This window comes from Phaenicophaeus curvirostris, chromosome 1 (genome assembly GCF_032191515.1).
Source record: "Phaenicophaeus curvirostris isolate KB17595 chromosome 1, BPBGC_Pcur_1.0, whole genome shotgun sequence".
Lineage (NCBI taxonomy): Eukaryota > Metazoa > Chordata > Aves > Cuculiformes > Cuculidae > Phaenicophaeus > Phaenicophaeus curvirostris.
In genome coordinates this window covers 41572409-41594126 of record NC_091392.1, presented here as the reverse complement: position 1 = coordinate 41594126, position 21718 = coordinate 41572409, and the positions used below count along the sequence as shown (strand labels likewise).

At 48.4% G+C, this 21718-nt stretch overlaps 1 protein-coding gene across 4 annotated transcripts in view; it reads right to left on the bottom strand.

Annotated features, from left to right (window-relative positions):
• The window catches only part of TCF20 (transcription factor 20), a 125393-nt gene extending 103926 nt beyond the window's left edge, over positions 1-21467 (bottom strand). For all 4 annotated transcript variants that reach the window (XM_069854534.1, XM_069854552.1, XM_069854562.1 and 1 more), the window contains exon 1: positions 21357-21467. The gene's annotated coding sequence lies outside the window, so the exon portion shown is untranslated. The remainder of the gene's footprint in view (positions 1-21356) is intronic.
• Between the last annotated feature and the right edge of the window lie 251 nt (positions 21468-21718).

Here is a 21718-nt window from a genome sequence, read left to right as displayed (position 1 = left end):
CTGCTGGGACTTCAACCCACCACAAAGCCGGGCCCTTTCAAATACCCTGAAACCCACAACCCTGACCTCAACACTGCCTCATTTCCGAGACATAGATTTCAACTCCAAATGGCAAATGGTACACATTACATGGAAGCCTCCTGCTTCCATTTGGGTTTATCCATCTGATTCCCTTCCAGCTGAGTCAGAAGAGGTTCAAGCCTAATTTCCACCTCCCTTGTCAGATACCCAAGGCCAGAGGCTACAAAAGGCAGCCCTCCAGTGTATCCTCCTCTGGAGACGCAAAGAAGCTAAAAAACACCGTCAGCAGAGGCAAGCTTGGGTTTGAAGCACGGCGTGTTGAGTCCTCGCCCATACCTTCCCTCCAGTGTTATGGCAAGCCTTCTCTCCTTCCCCTAAGCTGCATGTGTTGGAAATGATACTGCACCCATGGCACCGCCAGTACCACTTCATACAAACCTGCAGCTAGACAAGAGATTACACAGTGCGTCGTATCAACAAGCACTCGCCACCCATTCCTGCCCTTTCACGCTCTAACACCTTTTGAACGCATTTTCCAGGAAAAACATATCACACGCTGGCTTCTGAAGTCAAACAGATGTAAGGATGCCTTAAATTGCACTGCAGTAGTTCACATGCCCGTTCAAAGTTTTAAGGAAACAAAACAAACCAAGCGTTTTCCCCCCTCCCCACAGAAGGGCTTGAAGGCACAGCGCAACAAAGCCAGTTTACAAAGCCGCTGGTGCTCCCTCGATCTGACTGGGAAGCAGGACCTGTTTCGGTAAGCACAGCCACCAAAACCCGCCCTGCCCACCACCCCGCTGCAGAGCTTTGCTTTAGCTCGGAGGAGGACCTGCAAGCCAGCAGGCCAGGGGATATTCTGGGCAGCTGGACAACACTGCATTCCTTTCCCCGTGAAACTGCTATGAAATGCTGTGTCTTAGAGACACTTCATTACTGTTCAAACTAACGCTTTCCAAAGAATTAAAATAACCCATTTAATCAATATTCCCAACTGACTCCAGCGCTCATATCTACAATGGAAGGAGAAGAGAACGCTAAGAGGGACAAGAGAGGGAAAACAGAATGTTTTCATACGTGGAATAAGGAATGTGAGAGAGAACCAACAAAACAGAGACGGTCAGCAAGGCTCTTCCAGAGCTGCAGATGTACAGGAGCTTTTTGAACCAGAGGACAGATTTTATAGCAAGCCAGAGAAAAAGCTGCTTTTTTTAAGAAGTGCAAGGTAGGGGACAAAGAGAAAAGGGAAGCTCAAGCAGCTGCAATGTTGTGACTGGGACCTGTGGATGATAAGCTATAAAACACACTGGCTGGATGTACAGATAAGCATCAACAGAGGGGGCCCTCATTTTCATCTCCAGCGCCTGCAGTTCTGGCAGGAGACTCTCCGGATACTTGGACATGGAGGAAGTTTCTTAGACACAGGCACCACCCAAGAGGAGACCTTGCCAAATCACAGCCTCTGCAGCCACAGGAGAGAAGCACATGGAGTAGTTTTGACAGTCCAGAAAAAAAAAATGGCCAATATCTTAATTCAATTAGACTTTTCTAAGAACAATGAAAACATCCACAGTGGTATCAGATAGGAAATCAGTTATAAAATACTACAGACTCTCACATTTCAAAGTATAATAAAGCCACCAACAGAGAAATAAAGGAGCAGCTTCTTGCTCGGGGTCATTGCTCCAAACTATCCACAATGGAGTAGTTCTTCACTTTCCAACCACCACTTGGTCTCAGCTGCAGCATCGCAGCCAGCTCCATTGTCCAAGAGAGCATATCCAACCCAACGGGGCTGGTGCAACCAGTGTGTTGGTTTGCCTCCAGCACCTTACGCTACCTTGGATGTGAAGCAAAGACCACACTTCTTCAGTTCCACTGAAGAACCCAAGGACCCACGCCATCACAGGGAAGTTTTGGGTGGTGAACTACTTGGTTAAAGCAGATGTTTCTGCCACTGGCAGGAAGCACAAAGAGTTCCTTCGAACAAGGGACTTAGTCACTAATCTGACATTTTTAGTCCTGCCATACAGGAGAGTTTTGGATTAGGCCTGGATGCAGAATAGGTAAGAGTCTGCTAATTGTTCATCTCTTTCTGACAGCCAATGAAAACCACGCAGCTTCGCCAGCTCTTTTGTATTTTGTCATCTGCCTGCAATTAGTCAGCATTAGGGGACCACGGAAGCAGAAGGGAGATTGCTCTTGGAGGAGAAAAAGTCACCATCAACATGCACAGGATCCTAGACAGCAAAACCAACTGTTTTCTCTGCACGTAGATTCCTTTACAAGTTTTCGTAAGTGCTTCAATGTCCCTCTTCAGACCTCTAGCAGGTCAGTGAGGAGCCATGGGGTACAGTATCTTCTGGCATTGAGTTTTGGAACTCCACCTCAGGTAACTTACTGATGGTCCTTCTCAGGCCGGGTCAGAAAGAAAAACAAACAGCATCATGTTACTGATAGAGCAGTGACCCACAAACTGTGATACCCCAAATCCTAGCAAGATGCCACAGTAAGAAGCTTGGAAGAACTGTTGACAGTAGACAAGATTCATACAGTGATTTTGTCCATCATTCCCATTTACCTTATATAACCAAAATAATCACAAAAAACTCGGTTCTGTGGAATACAGTAGCAAAGACTGGGCTGCCCCATTGCATCGACCTGCAGTCTGTGTCTCGGATAACACGGGAGTCCTGTGAGAAGCAGGAATAACCTGCAAACATCAGGAGAACGAATACCCCTTCGCAATAAGGATCACGGTGCTCTCAGGCAGAAACGTGGCTTACAACAAACGCTTGGGGAAGGAGACTAAGAAGAAGGATTGAAACGTTGGGCTGCATCTAAGATAAAGCTCTTCTAGGGAAACAACGCAAACAGCAGAGAAACATTTCTACTGTGCAGAACCCAGTATGGCCCATCTTCACCTGAACTGCCCACCCGCGGGGTCTAAGCAACAAAAGCACGTGTTCCTTCGGCGAGAGACAGGCCAGACGGGTAGAGGCAGACGAAACAGAGGCCCTTTGTGAGATCTCTGTGAGCTCCACTCTCCCAAGGCACGAGCTGAAAGTCACTGCTCCAAAAAGCTAATGGAAAAAAAGGGAAGAAGATTGGGGTGGGGGGAGGAAGAGATCACACTCTGTATTTGAGATTCTGGGAGCTGAAAGAGAAAAAAAAGGCTAGTTGGAGCCTAGCAATCCACTCTGCTAAAAAGCCTACGTGCAGGCACAGAACAATGCTGATTTTACACTAGAAACCAGAAAATGAGGCGGAGGGAGAATGCAGGACAGCGCTGTGTTTCTACATTAGGATTTTTAAGCACACTGCAGGATTTCTGTCTCAGAGTACTCATTGAGTTACATCAGACTGTAATGGCCTGTTGATTTTGAGAGATTATGGCAGCGCTGCTGATGCAGGGGGAGAGGAGATGGAAGGAAAGAGAAGATGCAACGTACCAGCCAGCATGCACACAGATTTCAGATGATTATCTACACTCTTGCACAAGAGAGAGAAACGGCAGATTCAGTGGGGCCAGGATCAGGAGGGGACCGTGGATGGGACCCCGTTAGTAACCTGGACCAGCGTGGCAGGCAGGTTTGGCCCATCCCCAACTCCCATTTCATTTCCCGGGGGCAGCAGACGCCAAAAGCAACATTTCTGCAGGGGAGTCCCATCCAGGGCTGGCAGGACTGGAGCCAAAGAGCGTGGCACAGCCAGCATCATGGAGGAGGTGAATCCCGTGTGTGTTCAAGGCACATGGCGCATTCCTGAGATGGATTCAGTCTCACTCTGCCAGGCTGACAACTTTGCCTGCCTGCCTGCCTTTCTCTCTCTCCTGTTTTTCAGAGAGAGATGGTATCCTTTCCTTTTCCTTTCTTTGCTCCCGGGCATAAGCAATCAAGAACAAAGGATGAAAGAAAAATGCAGTGGGGGGGAGTGAGGCGGGGGAGGGACATTTGAGAGTTAGGGAGCAATCTTTAGCAGAGAGAAGAGAATTAAAAAAAAATAAAGGGGGAGGAAGAAAGGAGATGCAGAGGCTTGGAAAAAAACACAATATGCAAATGAGGCAGAACAAAAATCAGAGCTGGGGAAAAAAATACAACAAAATCACACCAAACAAACCCACCTCTCCATAAGTTCTCTGTCTCTCAGACAGGGGGGTGCGGGGCTCCCCAAGCCTTCTACCACCCTCCACCTCCAACAGCCACCCGTGTCTCACTGCGGGCAGGCAATCTGCCCTCTGGGGCACAGGGAGGGAAGGGAAGAGAGAAGAGTATTGGACTCGATGATCCGGTGGGTCTCTTCCAACCTGGTTGTTCTGTGATTCTGTGATTCTGAGTAAAGCCACTCTGGGAGCAGTGAAAATCCTTGTTTTCTCTCTGAGGCAGGGAGCTATGGGGCAAATAGAACCTGCCAGGTGCTTCTAACACGGTGTTTGTCAAACAAGCTGATTTCAAGCTTCACTGGAGGAGTCCCTCAGCAGCTGCTTCAATCTACCGCAGGACTTCTCCCCCGCAGCAGGCTGCGCTCCCCTCGTCCCTCCTCCACTCTCCCACCAGGACAGAGGTCCCTGAGGAGCAGAGACCTCCACCCTGGCTGGCAGCAGGTTGCCTTGCAGACCAAACCACCTCAGGCCACACCACAAGCTAAGGAGGATCAGGTTTGCACTGGAGGTTTCCAAAGGGCACCCGGCTGTGCAAGGAAAAGGGGGATTTTGCCGCTGCAGATGGCAGAGCTGCTCTCAGTGCAGAGCCCTCGCACTGCTCAGAGGGGGGTGTCAGCAAAGGTGGTCTCTTCCCTCTGGACCATGAAGTAAATAACTCATCCATCAGCGTGTTCATTAGTGACACTGTAGCTGGTGCTGTGTTATGACACACAGTAGAGCAGTTACCCTTCTACCCATCATCATTTATTTCTTCTCCTTCCAAGGAATGGCAAAACATCAGAGCGTGCTCCTCTGCTGGGAAGAGCGAGAGGTGTAAAAGGGAACTAGGAAGCAGCAGGATTCCTGGTTTTTAGACCAACTCTGGGGCTGACTCACCCGAAAGGTCACTTTTTAGCACCAGTAGTGCTTTCCTTTCACGTCAACATAGAATGATAGAATGGTTTGGGTTGGAAGGGACCTTAAAGGTCATCCAGTTCCAACCCCCCTGCCCTGGGCAGGGACACATCCCACCAGACCAGGCTGCCCCAGGCCCCATCCAGCCTGGCCTTGAACACCTCCAGGGATGGGGCAGCCACAGCTTCCCTGGGCAACCTGTGCCAGTGCCTCATCGCTCTCACAGTGAGGAATTTCTTCCTAATGTCTAACCTAAATCTTCCCCATTCCAATTTAAAGCCATTCCCCCTCATCCTGTCACTCCACGCCCTTGTAAAAAGTTCCTCCCCAGCTTTCCTGTAGCCCCTTTAGGTACTGGAAGGCTGCTATGACATCTCCCTGGAGCCTTCTCTTCTCCAGGCTGAACAACCTCAACTCTCTCAGCCTATCAGCTCCTTTCCTTAAGCTTTCTGTTCTTCCTGCCCAAATTTCTACTTCAAAAATCACTAGTTGCTTTTCCAGTTCTGCCTGCAAACACCTGAAGCTATGGACCCATGAGTTATGGGCTGGTCTTCACAAAACAAAACATTGAAAAAAAAGTTTATTGAAATCAGAAAAATAGATAATTACTTTCACTTACTACCAAGGAGCAGCATTTAACTTCGCAAATACCAACTGCCTAGAACCACAAGTCACAGCTGCGTTACAAGTGCTAGCCAGAAAACAGTTTGAGGAAGCTGACAAATTCCATAGCAAAGGTGTCTACGCACCGGCGAGGCGCGTAAAGGCAAAGGCAAAGCCTTGCATGGTGTTTTACAAAGGAATTGCAGATATCAAGGTAGAGTGGAGAAGGAAAGTTGTGCATGAACTGAGGGTAGTAAGTTGTCTAAGGGGAAAACAGCAAGAGAACAAAAATGCAGCGGTGACAAGGGGAGGGAGAACAAGTTTTCACAGAGATCCCTGGACGTATTCAAGGCCAAGACGGATGGGGTTTTGAGCAACCTGATCCAGTGGGAGGTGTTCCTGCCCATGCAGGGAAGTTGGAACTGGATGATCTTTAAAGTCCCTTCTGACCCAAACCATTCTATGGTCTGTGCCAGGCACGTCGGTCACGGGAACTGCCTGCAAAGGTCTCTCACACCTCCAGCAACCAGAGTGGCTGCAGGCACCAGCTGCATTTCCCAGGAGCTCCCTTGCTCCCAAGTGCGACTCTGCTACTGCCAGAAACCTGCAGGGAGGCAGAGTGGGAAGACGTATGATGTCTCGGTTCACATCTTAGCCGGGACCATGTCCCCATCAGTAAGAACTGCCACCGCAACTGACACTAATTGGCTCTCTTGTTGTCACGCTGCAGAGGTGACAAGGACCACATGGGCACAGACAAGAAGCCTCCCTCTTCCCGGTTCCCTCGGGTCATGGCAAGGTATCCTGGAATGAAGGGTGTGCAGGCATTGCTGGCATTGCCACGATGCGTGTGTGATGCTTGCTCGGTGAATAAAGAGCATCACTATCTGGAGCTGTCGAGCCTGCGTCACTCACTGCAAAAAGCAGGGAGGGGAAGACAACTACCAGCTTAAACCAGATTTTACTGGTAGAAACACCACCACAATCCAGGCTCTCGGGGACTTTACAAGGCAACCTGAAACGTTCCCAGCTGCAGTTGCAGTCTCCATACCCTCCTTCAGCCTGGAAAAACAACAATTAGTACACGTGTGCGTTAGTGCATGCATGTGTTTGCATGAGCCCACAGTGCAAACATACACAATAAACAGAGCGGGGAAGAGAGAGTGCTGTTTGAAGCTCAAAGAAGCTAAAGGTGTAAGTGAGAATGAAGCACAGGCAAGAATTACTTTCATCTTTCTGGGAGGGAGAGGAGGGGGGCAGGGAATTAAGCACACAGACCCCCTGAGCAATGCCCAAGAAGAATTACGCCGCTAGTGATAAATGCACTTTTCTGGTTCTGTGAAAAATCTGACATAATGAAAGTACCTTGAATGCAATTACTGGCACTTGTTTAGCATGGTAGGGCATTGCACCGCCACTGGGCTCGCTCCTCTCTGCTCCCAATTAGCATGCCAAGTACTCCAGCCACACACATGGGCTCACGGGTCAGGGATTGGTGCGGAGGAGCAGCAACCAGCTACCTGCCCTCCAATGAGGGAGCGAGCGATGTGCTGGAAAGCTCCAGCTTCCTTCATTTTACATCCTACCATCCCTATCGCACTCTTTTCCTCCACTCCTCCAGGGTCTCTGGAGGCAGTGATAAAAACCGCAAGCTCTCCCCCTCCTCTCTCAGCTGGTCTCATTCACGGCTCATGGCAGACCCAGTTTCCTCTGGGGACTCACTAATGAAGACGGCCAACGTTAATCTCTTTCCCCCTCCCTGACGGGTCGATTTATAGTTCCACGGAGAGTCCTGGATTGCAGCCAGAGGGCTTGACACATTCTTCTTGTTCCAAGACAGAAGGAGGGGGGAAGACACAGGCTTACATACACAGAGACACACTGAAGACATAGACGTGCACTGATGACTGGGATTTAGCTGGAAGATGCAGCTGGAAAACCTGTTTACCTGTTCCGAAACAGCAGCTGAAGGGAACAGTAACCAACAGCGTTTTTGTAGCTGTGTGTACACTCCAAACACGCTTGTGTTTCCATAGCACCTTTCAGCCCAAAGACCCCAAATCGCAGGGATCACTACCTCATCACCAGGATAAAAAAAAAAAAAAAAAGCATCAGTTGTGTGCCAGCGGTATTACCCGCGAGTCATTAGGAGAGGAAGCGAATGATAACTTCTGCAGGATAAATGGCAGGGGGAGGGGAAGGGGAAATTTCAGACAGGCAGAAAGTAATGAACTGGAATCTAGCCAGGACACCGAGGTTATTGTCCCCTCATCTCGTAGAAAGTGCGGTGGGATCTTTAACAATCGATTGATCGAGGCCTCGGCTCTACCTCTCATCCATAAAAGGCTCCAGCAGTAGAATCATAGAATCACCAGGTTGGAAAAGACCCACCAGATCATCGAGTCCAACCATTCCTATCAATCGCTAAACCATGCCCCTCAGCAGCTCATCCACCCGTCCCTTAAACGTCTCCAGGGAAGGTGACCCAACCACATCCCTGGGCAGCCTGTTCCAGTACCCAATGACCCTTTCCGTGAAATATTTTTTCCTAATGTTCAGCCTAAACCTCAGGAGAGGCTCAGCAAGAGATGCACCTCTCAAGCACCCTGCACCTTCCTCCTGACGCCGCGTGGCGTTGTCTGCGCTGCAACTCTTTGGACTTGTTGTTCCCACAGCTGCACATTCAAAGGAAACTGGAGAGGAGGAAAGACTCGGATACTTTTTTTTACCACTGAGCTATAAGGAAATATCCTTTGCTCCCCACCGGCACCTAATTTTTTCCCCATTTGGCGGCTGATGCCGTAGCCTCTTGGCATCCCCTCACTTCAGGCTATTTGTTCAGTTCAGCTCCCCATCCACACACCGGACTCACCCGCGATGACAGCGCAGCTCTGCTAATAGGGTCAGTCAGTGAGCTACTGCTGCAGAGCCGCAGGGGAGCACAAAACACTGGCTTTATTCCTGTAAGACCTATACATTACCTCCTCACCCCCGCCCCCTCAAGAACCAAGTGGTGGATTTAAAAGGAGCACTGTCAAGTCATTTAGGCCCATTATTTTGCACTAGAAGAAATGGCCTTTACAAAGCTCAATGGAAGCACACTCTCATTCCATCTTTAAGTAATCTTGAAGGTTTCAATTGCAGGGCTGCAAACCACAATGCAAAAAAGCACAGACAAATAGATCAGATCAGATACGAGACTGCCCAGACACATCGTTCCACTTGCCAAGCTGACTGCAGAGCAAAAATAGAAATGAACACTGCACATAATTATAGTATTTTACATTTCCACTGCACTTTCCATCCTGAAAGATCCCCAAGTGCACACACACGTGCATGCATGTGCATACAGAGAGGCAGGACGCTGGGAAAATTCACTTGCTTGTGAAAGAGACCAAGAAATCACGGTCCAGTAATAACAGCTTGTACTGAACCAGAGCTTTCATTAACACACACACACGCGCGCGCACACACAAGCTCAAAGAAAATCATTATAATGTGAAACGAGACTAAGCCAACCCACAGCAATCCGTAGATCAGCAGCTCCAGCACTTCTACTGCTGCTCAGCATTTCCCCCAAAACAGAAGATTAGAAACTGATCTTTTATTAGCTCTCACCCTCTTTTTCCCAGCGAAGCCCAAGGTGCCAATTCCAGTTTCCTACCGCAGGGCAGGGGCAGCTCTGCAGCTGTCGCTCCCCCAGCCTTCCCCTCTCCCGCCGTCGAGCACTGCGCAGCCTGCAAGCGCACACGTCCTCCAGCCCTGTGGGCTGCAACAGCCCCATTTTGCAGGAGGCAGAGCATCTGAACAGAACCAAAGCCAGGGATGGTGCCCTAACCACAGCGCTCCTCTTTCCCTCCTGACAAAGGAGCCAGTGTCAGGTACAAAGGCCTGTTCTCTACTTGCATGCCACCCAAGATGCTCTGATCAAGGATGAAAAGGGCCAGGAAAAAAAGAGCGCTGGAAGATAAGCAGAAGCAGAGCTGTGACACTCTGGCAGAAACCTCCAACCTTCTCAGGAGGCTGGGAGGCAGGGGAGAAAAGAGCAGGCGCTATCTCGAGCCTCAGCCTAGGATGCTGGGTCACTCTTTCCTCTTTCCTTTAAGTCTGTGACAGGTCAATTTTTTCCTCCATATATTAAAACACCCCATAGCAGTTTCAGACACCCATCTGAGCACACAGATGTTTCGATGCCGACTTGTGGCAAAGCACATGAAGAAGGGGCATAGGAAGTTCAAGAGGAGACAGAGAAGGCACTAGCTTTGAGGGCACTACAAAAAAGAACTGATAGGTCAGGAGAAGGGAAGGAAACGCTCTGAGGTTATGAAATTCAACAACTGGCTGGATATAGCTGGGATTTTGGGGGCTTTTTTTTAAAAAAAAAGCACAGAATCATAGAATGGCGTGGGTTGGAAGGAACCATAAAGCTCATCCAGTTCCAACACCCCTGCTATGGGCAGGGACACCTCCCACCAGACCAAGTTGCTCCAGGCCCCATCCAACCTGGCCTTGAACACCTCCAGGGATGGGGCAGCCACAGCTTCCCTGGGCAACCTGGTCCATAGGAATGTCACCAAAACCACAACGTACTCAAGTATAGTACACAACTACTCATCCGGGGAAGAGCCTCCCTGCCTGAAGCCTTAGCTCTTACGCTAGAATGAGGCCAGTATTTGCTTTTGATGCTCCTCACAGAAGAATCCATTCATTCAGCAACACGCTGCAGTCATGCCTGAGGCTTGGTGAAGAACCAGCACGTGCCCCTCTCAGCAGAGGTTTTGCCAAAGACATGGCAGCAAGACCCTCCCTTATACTTCGGGAAACAGCCATGGGGTTTGTTCATGTCCAGAGAGGGCTCCAGGTTTTAATAAGGTCACATCTGAAAGAGCCCCACATAATAAGCTGCATGGAAGTCAATTTATCGATCTCAGCACACAGGGCTCAGTCAAGCCTGCTGGGATTCAAAGTTGTGGTTGGAGGGCGTGTAGGTAATTCATACCCAAAAAAGCTGGAGGCCAGCCCTTCTGGCTACAAATGAGAGAGCAATGCCATTTCTTAAATTTCCTTTAGTTTAATAGTCCAGCACGACATTCAGGAATGCAGGAAAAGCCTGCTTAAAACCAGTTTTATTGTGACAATGTCACTTTAACAACAAATAGCTGGCTGCTCAGTTCCCTGAGAGGGGAGACGGCAGGTGCTCCGCTGGCCGATTTAGCAGCAGGCACAACCGCCACCGTGGGTAATTCCCCACTCCCCAAAACGGGACTTCAGATTCCCAGGGAGGGGGAAGGGCTAACAGGAGTGAGAGAAGAGGTGCCGGGGCGAGCTCGGGGTGAAGGATTATTAAATTAGCAACCAAACCTCATGCCGCTTCGTTGATACCCACGCTGGACCCTGACAGGCACCCATGTCGGATGCCTTCGCCCTTCCTGCGTAAGGGAATCGAACAACACTGTCAGGGGACTCCTCTCCCCACCCAGAAATAACATGCCCGCTTTTTACCTGCGTGCAACAACAGCAAGATACTCCACGGCCTTCTGAGACCCTCCCCAGTGGCTTCCTTCTATGAAATCTAATCAGCGTCTTCAGCTCTGCCTCAGTAAACAACTAGAAAGCAAGAAATCCATGTTGCACAGCCTGGTGCCTACAGAAAAGCAGGGCTATAGCAAAACATCTCAGCAGAGGGGATGGCACAGCAAGTGGCTTGTGGCATGAAGTTTGCTAGACCTTAAAATAATCTTAAAAATTAAAAATAGACCAGTGCATGTGACCTTGTGGTTTGTTTTTGTTTTAGGATTTCATTTTATTTTTAAAAACCTACTACATAAAGAACATCAAGACGAAAATTCTGGCCACTTCCTTTACCTCCTCCATCTTCCCCATCTAGCTATGAAAGTTTTTTCTGGGCTGAAAGGCTATGACAATTAGCAGACCAAGAAAATTATCTCCTGCTTTTGCTCTTGTCCATACCAAGACTTCTGTTTATTCAGTTGTTTTAAGCTGAAGACAGCCAGTAGACTCAAAACTCTCTTACATACAATTAAAGTATTGGCGCTCACAGAAACATCTATTACACCTCAGCAGCAGTTCCCTAACCAAGCACCTCTAAAAATTAAAACACAAGGCACACATTACTCTTTATTGAGGTCTTAGATCTGTCAGGCTTGACGACAGTACTGTTTCTTAAATCCATCACGGTGAGGTGGAGGAGGGGGATTAATTGGTACAAGCCCTGCGTAAAACAAACACTCCCTATGGGTCATCTTTAAAACTAATCAGGACAGGACACTAGGAAGCAGCTTCAGGAGACAAACAAAAAGCCTTCCATTTGTTTTACAAGCACGCTATCAATGGTAGAGGCCTAAGTAAAAATAATACTCTATGACTGTATTAGCTGACTGTTATTGTTGGCTAGTCAAGCAAAGTAGGGCTTCAACAACCCAAAATTTACAGGATAGGGAGACTGGTGGGTCTCTGGCTTTCATTTTGTGCCAGTTCACATTCACTCAGGCTCTTGGATAAGTCACGACGCCGTCAGCAACTTCAGCCCAGCTGGAAAACTGGGTTAAGAAAGCAGTGGACGCTCATCGAAAACTAGGACTTGCCTGCACGAGCACACAGGAGAGGTGAGCTGGAGTACTTTAAGCAGATGGGTAAAATGGCATTAAAACCCTGTGCGGATAAATTTATATAGAATGAAAACATGTCCTTGATTTGCCTGCCTTACTACTAAACCAATTTTTACTAAATCAGCTGAAAGTTAATTTAAATCTAAGTCAGGGTATGGTCAGATTAGCCAAGCAATCCAGTCAGTGCAGGCTAACAAGTAGCCGTCCTTTCAGTCAGCTATCGGTAACTCGCCATGTGTGATTCCAGCCTCCTGTAACGCAAAGAAACTTACAGTATCCTCAGAGAGATCTCCCACAAACTGTTCTCATGCTACTTAAAAATCAGAGGGGACAGTTTGGCTGGGAGTCAGCAATCTGCTACATTGGCAGGGGCAGGCTACAAAGGATGTCCCTAGAGTTGCCAGCCTAGCACTGTTCCTTGGCTCCAAAATTAAATCAACAGTCAAACTTTTATCCCTCTCCCCCTAGGGAAAAAAAAAAAAAAAAAAGACAGAAATACAGCTTTGACCCTGCTGGGAGGCTGCCTCAGCAACACCCAGACACGCTGCCACCAAGAAGGTGCATTCACCTGCAGCAGGACGTTTCCCAGCACCACGGTCACTTGACAGAAACAAGAAGCCAGGTGAGGGCTGCTGGCAACTCTCACACATGCTGCTCCAGGACTGGGCAAGGACTCAAGAAAACGAATTCCCAACCTCCTCCCAACACTGACCCCACAGTGCATCTGCCTCAGCAGATGCTGGCATGCCTGTACGGCCCTGACAAGAGGAGGTCTCTCGCGCATTGACTTCCTCACTTGGAAGAGGACCCCGAACCACAACGGCTCAATATTGGGTGAGGACAGACGTGCAGTGAGCAGACAGTGAGAGCAGAGCTTGTTCTTGAATACAGGAAAGAGACAGAGCTGGCACAGTGGCTGTTTCCTGAGGAAAAACAAGTTGTTGTTACCAGGGAAAATGCTGGTTTAGCATCTACCTGATTTTCTGTCCTTCCTGTCCCGGGGTTACACAGCCTTCAACTGGGATTTCGTAAGAACGAGAGCGCAAGGATGGAAGAGAGCTGCCACCGTGCCCACAACCCTTCCCCACAGGTGGGCTCAGTCCATCGCACCCCTTGGTCCACACCATCAGCCCTTCCAGCCACCCTGTCAAGGTGCCACCAGGGCCACCCTCTCCCAGCTGCTCTATCTAATCGGCACGCACCAGCGCGAAGGCTCCTCGCTGCTTGCTCTCCCCCCCTCTCACCAGGGCTATGCAGCATTAATTCTTCACCAGCAGCTCTCTCTCTCTCTCCCCTTGCCGTGTTTCTCCTCACATCTCCACCGAGTGCACCTCTGCTCCGACCCACCACCCCGCAGCGCAGCCCCAGCCGCTGAGCTCCTGACCCCCAAGATCCAGAGCTGCCCCAGCCCCGCTGCCCCCCAGCCCCGACAGTGCTCTGCACGCGTTTCAAACGGGAAAGCGGCAAAACCCCAAACTGCCCCAGGGAGACAACTCGGACCACCAGCTTCACCCTGCCTGTAGCTTAACTTGCACCTTAAGGCTGGAAGGGGAAACTGCCCAGCATCCCTGCCCCTCCCTCTGCACTCCCACCAGCTCCCTCCTCTCCTCAGTCCCCCACCGCAGCGTAAAACCTTTTTGTTTCTCATCAGAAACACAGCAATCATTTCAGAAAAAATCTCTCCCCTCACCACTGGTAGAAATACCACAGTCTGAGACAGTAGCTCTCTTGATGATCGCAGACGGGAGAATATTCCAGAAAAAGAGGAAGATTTGGGGAGGGGGAGGAGGTATCTGGGATCCAATCTTCTTCCTCTCCCTGCCAGCCCCCCTCCATCTCTAGCAGATTTCATTTGTATCATCAGGATTGCTGAGAAATTTTCACCCAGTGTTTCCTCTCTCCCATTTCAAGTCCTAGCTAAGCTCAAAGGTGCACAAGAACAACACGGTGCTCTGCTTTTCTCGCAGGCTGGACAAATAAGTCCTGGGCTAGCCACATGCAAGCCATTAAAAATATATTAACATACCCAGCAGGGTCCATCACTTTTTCTTTTCTTCCCTCCCCCCCACACTCCCCTTTTCTTAAACACAGAGAAGGAAGAAATCTCGCCACAGTAACAAGAGGTTTTCATCAAGTCTCATTACCTCAAGCACAGCCGCGCACCACAGCCCCCACAGAGAACAGCCTTCGGTTCCTGCTGTCATTAAAGGAACGAAGATCTTAAACAAAAATTAAACCCAGGACAGCACGAAGTTGGAAGCACATCAGGCAGGGACGGGAGTGTGAAAGCCGAGCGGAAGATGAGGAATGGAGCCACCAGTCAGGGCTCCGCTCATGCGGCTCGGGAGGGATGGGGCAGGTTAAACGTGTCCTGCAGCGCGGGGCAAGAGCAAGGCTTTTCAGATTTCAAGTCAGCTTCCAGAGGTGTGCTGTATTTCCCAGAAACTCAATGACACAGCAACCCCCTGCACCATTAATAAAGCTCAGGGTTCCTTAATAAAGCCAGACCAGCAATTACAATAAGCAAGAAGCTTTTTAAAGTCTGAGATGTTTGCACAGCAAGGATGATTTTGCACGCTTTTGGACACACATCCATTTTTACTCCAGGGGCCCTGAACCCTTCCAAAGATCATCGTGGCCCACGCTTCACAGAGCAGCTGCACAGCACATCTTAACCTGCGGCAGCTGCTCTAAGCCCGAAGCAGGTGGCTGCTGGTATTGCTACCAGTTTGGGAGGAGAGTTTGAAGGGTGGCAGGCAGCAACCCTGCATTTAAACAAGGGATTTTTATACCAGGGGGTTGTTAGTCAAAGGGCTATCAAGTCAAAGTGCCCTTAGACTGCAGTTTCTCAAGTATTTCCCTGGGCAAATCGCTGGGTTAAGCAGCTTTCCTCTCCACCCTGGCTACTTTAATCCAGATCAATTCCCTGATCCAGTTCAGTGTGCAGCAGCACGTTCAGCTGCACTGGCACAGCTGAACAAGCAGCTCAGGAGCAGCGGCAGCAGCAGGGGCTGCTGAAAACAACGCTCGTAAAACTACACCCTCAAATTCAACAGGCAGAGCACTTGGCCCCAGGAGAGCAAGACACTGCATGCAAACCCCGTGGAAACAAAGATAAGGGAAGAGGGATGCTTCACGCATGGCTAACTGGAAAGGGATGACCTGAGCCAAACAGGACATAAAAACCCCAAAAATTTGGTGACAGTGTGGCCATATTTTATGCACCTCTGGCTGAGACAAGCTTTATTTCCCCCTTGGGAATGGGAAGCAAGCAGTACAAGTCAGGAAAGCCTGCCGAGAGGCAGGCAAGGACCTCTGAGGAGCAAGGAGGAGGATGTGGACCCATGGCAGGTGAGAAGCCCAGACTATGCAGGGACACCCCAGAAGTAATTCCCTGGCAGAGCAGGGAGGAGCAGAAGGGAGTCAGGATATGCACTGGGTGACACAGAGGCAGGGAGGGCAACATAGAGGGGTCTAGCCTGGGGGCAGAAGAGGGAATCGGGATAAATAGTACGGAAGCTACTTCAGATCTCTGGTGTCACAAGCATTCTGATTGTGAACAGTGTAGCAGGTCATTATCTGAACAGTTCATACACCCTCTGGTTCTGGAGTAATTACATCCATTCTATAAAAAGACATGATATAATGAGGTCTACCGATATCACAGAAGCAGATAGGAGAGTAAGCAAAATGTCTGACCGTACTAGGAACAGACTAGAAAATAGCGCTGATTTCATAATGATATGATACAAATCAAAGACACATTCGCCTCTGCAGCACTGAAACCCACTTTACTCATCCTGCCTTGGAAAGGGAACACAAGGGATGGAGGGCGTTCAGCAAGCGGAAACAAAGAGAAGAGACATGGAAGAGAGCAAACTCTTGGATGAAGTCCACACGTGCAAAACAACAGCTATGCGCTAGAAGGAAAACAAAGCTCTTCTAGTGCGTCTGGACTATCCCGCACACTAAGGCTGTGACACAGCCGGGTGCACGCTCCTCTCCTCAGGAAACCCACCCACCTCCCACAACCAGCCACCACAACCCAGCAGTAGCTGCCATCAGCCATGGGAGAGAGCTATCCTTTGAAGAGGCAGCACGACAGACTCTTTCCCCATGCCTGACAAACTGGATACACTGTGCAGAGTCTTCACTGCAGGGTCTGGTATTCCCACAGCCTCACAGACAGCCAGCTTGGCTGGGTTGCTCTTCCTAGCTGCTTTAACAGAGATGGCTCAAACTCCATCACCTAAAAGAAATTGAGAGCCCTGCTTTAAACTGATTGCAGGAATATACTAGAGTCTTACTCACACTCCCAAGTGTGACAGCGCTGTAATTAGGTCAGTCAGGGGATAGCTGTGCTGTAACAGATTCCTCGGACGTGGCTCTGTCTGAGGTAGAGTAGCACACAAACGCAGCTTCAGCCTGCATCCACTCACTCACCAGCAGCCTGCATTCTCGCAGACCTACTCCCAGTGACTTGCCCATCTCAGATCACAACTCAGGCCCTTGATGTGGGCTCCCAGCCTTACACTTCTGTAACGGCCTCCAGCAGCAGCACTAAGCACAGTGGAATTGGAGCCACAGTACGGCTGCCGGCAGCTGAAAAAGGCCTGCAATAAACGCCAGAGAAGTAGAAGGTAGGCTCCAGGCAGCGCATGCAAGGAAGGTGCTTGTATTGATGCAGGCTAAGGTCAACTTGGTGACCAGGAGTTTGACACCCGTGATTAAAGAGTAATCAAGAAATGTCTCCTGACAGTGAAGTCTATTAGGCTATGGAACAGGCTCCCACAGGAAGCAGGGTAAGCCCCATCCCGCTGTCTCTCTAAGGAGTGACGGGACAGGTAGTAGAGGATCAAATCCCAGGACTGGTGAGGTGGTGTGATGGGGCCAGGACCACAAGACGGCTTTTTCAGGAGGAACGCTGACGTAAAAAACTCCCTCCACCACTTCCGCAACACCCCCTCCCCAGTTCTGCCAGCATTGCTGCTTGCAAGGCAGCACCAATGACCACATCAGCAGATCCTGGGTTGCTTCATATATTCAGTTAGCAGCTTAGATCTGTAGGACTGCCTCAGTTTTGGCTTTATTTAATGGTTAGTTGCCTCCCTTAAACATCATCTTTTCATATTTTTTTGAATGGGGGAAAGATCAGCTTGGTTTTGAACTGTGCAGATCGACACAAACACATATTTTGCCCCATCTAAAGCTAGCAGATGTCTATCTCCCTTTTTGGTTTATTTGGTTTTGTTTTGTTGGGGGATGAAGGGGGGAAGGAGGTGTTAAGAACATCACAAAGTTCAAAGTTAATGTCTCAACTCGTAACACACTTCCCCCTCTCCCACAACACTGGTTGCAGAAGCTACCCACGGCTGACACTACTCGTGAAGCTCCATATGGTTCTGCTTCCCTTCATTTTTCCTCAGCCTGACAAACTTTGGCACTGCTCAGGTTTTCCTGGTCCTTAGGAAACAGGAGAGATTCCAACAATTCCAGCTTCTCCTTCCTTTGCTTTTACAAAGCTCCCATCATGCCATCGATGAAAAACCTTTTGTAATGGCAAAGCATAAAGGCAAATCTGTCTGAAGGTCACTGCTGCTGTGGAATTCTTCATATTGCTCTTAGCGGCGTTAATGATTCCTTACATCGCATAGGAGTTGAAGAACCTCAGTAACATCAGGGCCCCTTCATGCTCAGCGCACCGTACACAAACAGCAACAAATGCCTGCACCTGACTAGCAGGCCAGTAAAGTTATTTTATTTAAGGTAGAAAGGCTTCAAAACAGAGTGACGTTTTAAAGCACCCATGAGTTGTCAACAGTTTGTACAACTATCGCAAAGCACTTACGGAAAGCTTCCAGTACACCCGGGAAGGAACCATGTACGCAGCGAGTACCCTGCGCACACCATAACTCAGCAAGTGCTTTTTGCAGCTCCCTTCTACACTCAGTCACGAAGGATATAGATCATTACAGCCTCCAGCTATAGAGCTCTAGCTCACAGAGTAGCAGCTCACACTTTTAGCTCTGGAGATCCCCAGTTCAATCTGCTGCATGTCAGCCAAGAGGGCAGCTGTCATATAATTACAGCCACAACTTTGCATGTGAAAAAGTAGGGAGAACGCAGAGACATCTTATTATAGAATTCTGGTTGCAACCTGCTGAACAGCTCCCTATTTAAAGTAACTTCTTGTAAAAAGAAGAGAGAAGGGGTGAGAAAAAAAAAAAAAAAGAAGGTCTTCCATCTCAGCTTCCTGGTTCTCTCTGTTTTGCAGAAGAAATTAGTGCTGCTTCGTAAAGTCTTTTGTTACAAACGCATATGTATATTAGACAAAGCACATAAATGCAGAGCCAAGAGTAAGGTTCTAGACCCTTATCAGTAAAAAAAAAAAAAAAAAGGAAGAAAAAAATCATCTCATTACTGCATCTAAGGCACCTCAAGTGCAACAAGGCATAAGTCTCTTTCTGAACTACAAGCGTTCACCAGCAAGCCAAGCCATTTGGCCATGCAATTCAAGCATTAGAATTCAAGTTCAAGAAACCTTAACGCAGTTATATCTTGTTTTCCTTAAACTGTATATGCAAGCATTCAGGGGGACTTAACAATACAGAGAACCTAGTAGTAGAGCATGTTCAAACTACAAAGGTACAAAGCATGGCAAAAAAATCACTCTCAAATAAAAAGATCTTTTAACGAGCACAACACGAAATAATTAGACCAAGTTTCTTCTTATCCATTAATCTTTCTGCAGATCCTTCTGCACGCACACAGCAATTTGTGAGCCAAAGTTTTCTCCAAGCCAAGACATTCAAAACCAGAATTTGAAACAATGTTATCCAGTTTTAAAGAAATATTAGTTTTCCCCCAACAATTATTCTAGAAATCAATAAACCTATTTCAAGCTTAAGATACAGATTAAATCCTTTGCAGAACATTTTGCCTTTCCTAGGCAGTCCCGTCCATCCATCCATGACCCAGCAGCACGGAATCCAAGGGGCTCACCCTGGAGTGAATCAGCCGCTTTGGACCACCAGCAGCAGATGGGAACCAACTCCCCAGCTGCCTGCAGGCTACTTACAGAAACAGCCTGCTTGCTGAACGCCACTCGCTGTAGACCAGCCCAACTCAAACTGCTCAGTAGCTGCCTGCAAGAACACAGGCTCACAGAAACACGTCAACTGGGTCACGCCCGCTACACCCACCAGCAGCCCTTCAAAACTCCCCAAAACGCAGTGCCGTGCTTCCAACAGGATTTGAAGAAGTACCTAGCAGACAGCCAACCTGGAAGGTGTTGTGACGACTGCCAGCACCAAGCACAAGCCTGCAACAGTTAACTCCACAATTCAGCACAAGCACAGACACACTAACACTTTGTATTTAAACCAATTCTCTGGTGACATCCACTCACCAGCCTTGTTTCTGAAGACCTTCATTTGGCTCAGAGTCTTCTGCACGACCTGCTCAGGAAACGCACGGACTACCTGACCGCCTCACTCCCTTTAGAAGTGGTTGAGGGAGAGAACTGAGGACACGAAGCCCAGTTTTGAAGAAAGCTACGCGCAGCTGCAGCACCACAGGAACATTTGGGGCTGATTACGCACACAGCAAAACCCTGGCTGGGCTCATCCCACAGAAGGGATCCATAAAAGCTTCACCTCTCCCTCACCTACTGCAACCAGGCAAAGCTCACGAACATCTGAACCACACTTGCTGCAGACGTCCAATGAAAGCAGTACAGCCCTGTGCAGAGAGGACTGAAATGAGACACCGCTATGCTATTTTCTGGTATTATTTCTGTAAATTTAGCACTGCTAAAAGGTTCCAGATAGACATTCTCCTGAGACTGAAATCTTTTGCCTACCCTGAGAAGATATGCAGAGAGAACGGCAGCAAAACATATACGTGCTTTTCTCATCTCTCCCAGCCCGCCAAGGCTGAAATGACTGACAAGGGTCCAAAATGAGGGACGCACATAAATTATTAATATTGCACGCGTAGCCTCGCTGTTGCTGTGACAGCCTAACGACTTTGCAGAAGCAGCCTCTGCAGGGAAATATTATTTTACTTTAAAATCATTCATTCAAGAAACTTACGTACTGAGGAGAAAAGGATCATTCTGCAGCATGCTCTGTCAAACCCCTCTGTTTTAAGACCCTTCATTTCTAAAGCAAAAGCAATTTTAACAAGAACAGGAAATCAACATAAAGCGTAAGGGGCTTCCAATTTTAAGTGAGCAGCACTGCAACAGCCTTACTTCTGGACACAAGACTTAACATAAATCTTCTCATGCCTGACCTGCAAAGTCCATGCCACATCTGAGAGCCAGGGAAGTGTTTTGCCTCTGCAGCCTCTCTGCTCAAAGAGCCAAACGGCATACCAGCAAGAGGATAATGGGCACCCGTGCACTAGCAAGTGGAAAGGAGCCAAAAAGCCACTTCACTTTGCTGCTCGGGCAGCAAACTGTGCTTTAAGCCTGTGCGAGGGTCCGGATACACATCCTCCCCAGCTTCTTTGTCCATTCCAGGGCTCCTGCAGTACCTGCTGCCACAATAGCCACGTCCCCACGAACAGTACTTGGAGAGATGTGGCTTCCTTCTGATCCATTTGCTTCCCCTCCCCTATCACAAGGGGAACAGTTTATGCAGGGGTATTAAGTCCATTTTACATTAATTTCTAGAACTGGGACAAACAACCTGAACTCTGACATTTTTTTAAAAAGTTGAGTTACTTTCATCTTTCTTAGTAATCCCAATAGATTCACTTTTCATTTAAAACACCACGTTTCTATCCCAAAATATGTGAATTAGTTACTGAAATATTTTCTTTAACAGAGCCCTGCAAAGCCTTAAGATTATTAATAACATCAAAAATATGGAGGCATAATATCACTTCATACCAATAAAAAAACACAGTCAACTTTTCACACAATAAAAGTAATTAACTTTGAAAGCCAGGACTTTCTCTTAAAAATTCTTCCGTTCAAAAAACCAGAAAGATCTCCAGTAATTCTAGACAATGATGGGGGCAAAGGAAAAAACAGACCCTACCCCCAGCTGGATGGCATTCCTCTCTCTGGGTGCAATGTGGTAACATTTGATTGACGCATCTGATCCATTCCAAAACTCCAGACGATGTTTTAATCATCAATGGGCAGAATCCTATTAATTTTCAGAGAAAAAAAAATAGAAAAACAGAGTAGAATATGGAGGAGGCAGGACACGGAGCACCTTGCGTTTGTCTAGCAGATCCAGCTAATAATAATACGTCTATAATAACCAATAGATTAAAGACAGAGTTCACTGAGTCGAGGGCAGAAACTCACATCTACCAGTACGTGCCCCTTCCTCCCCTCCACCCTCTGCCATCTCAGTTCAACCCAGTCTCCCAGTGTAACCTGGAACGTTAGTCC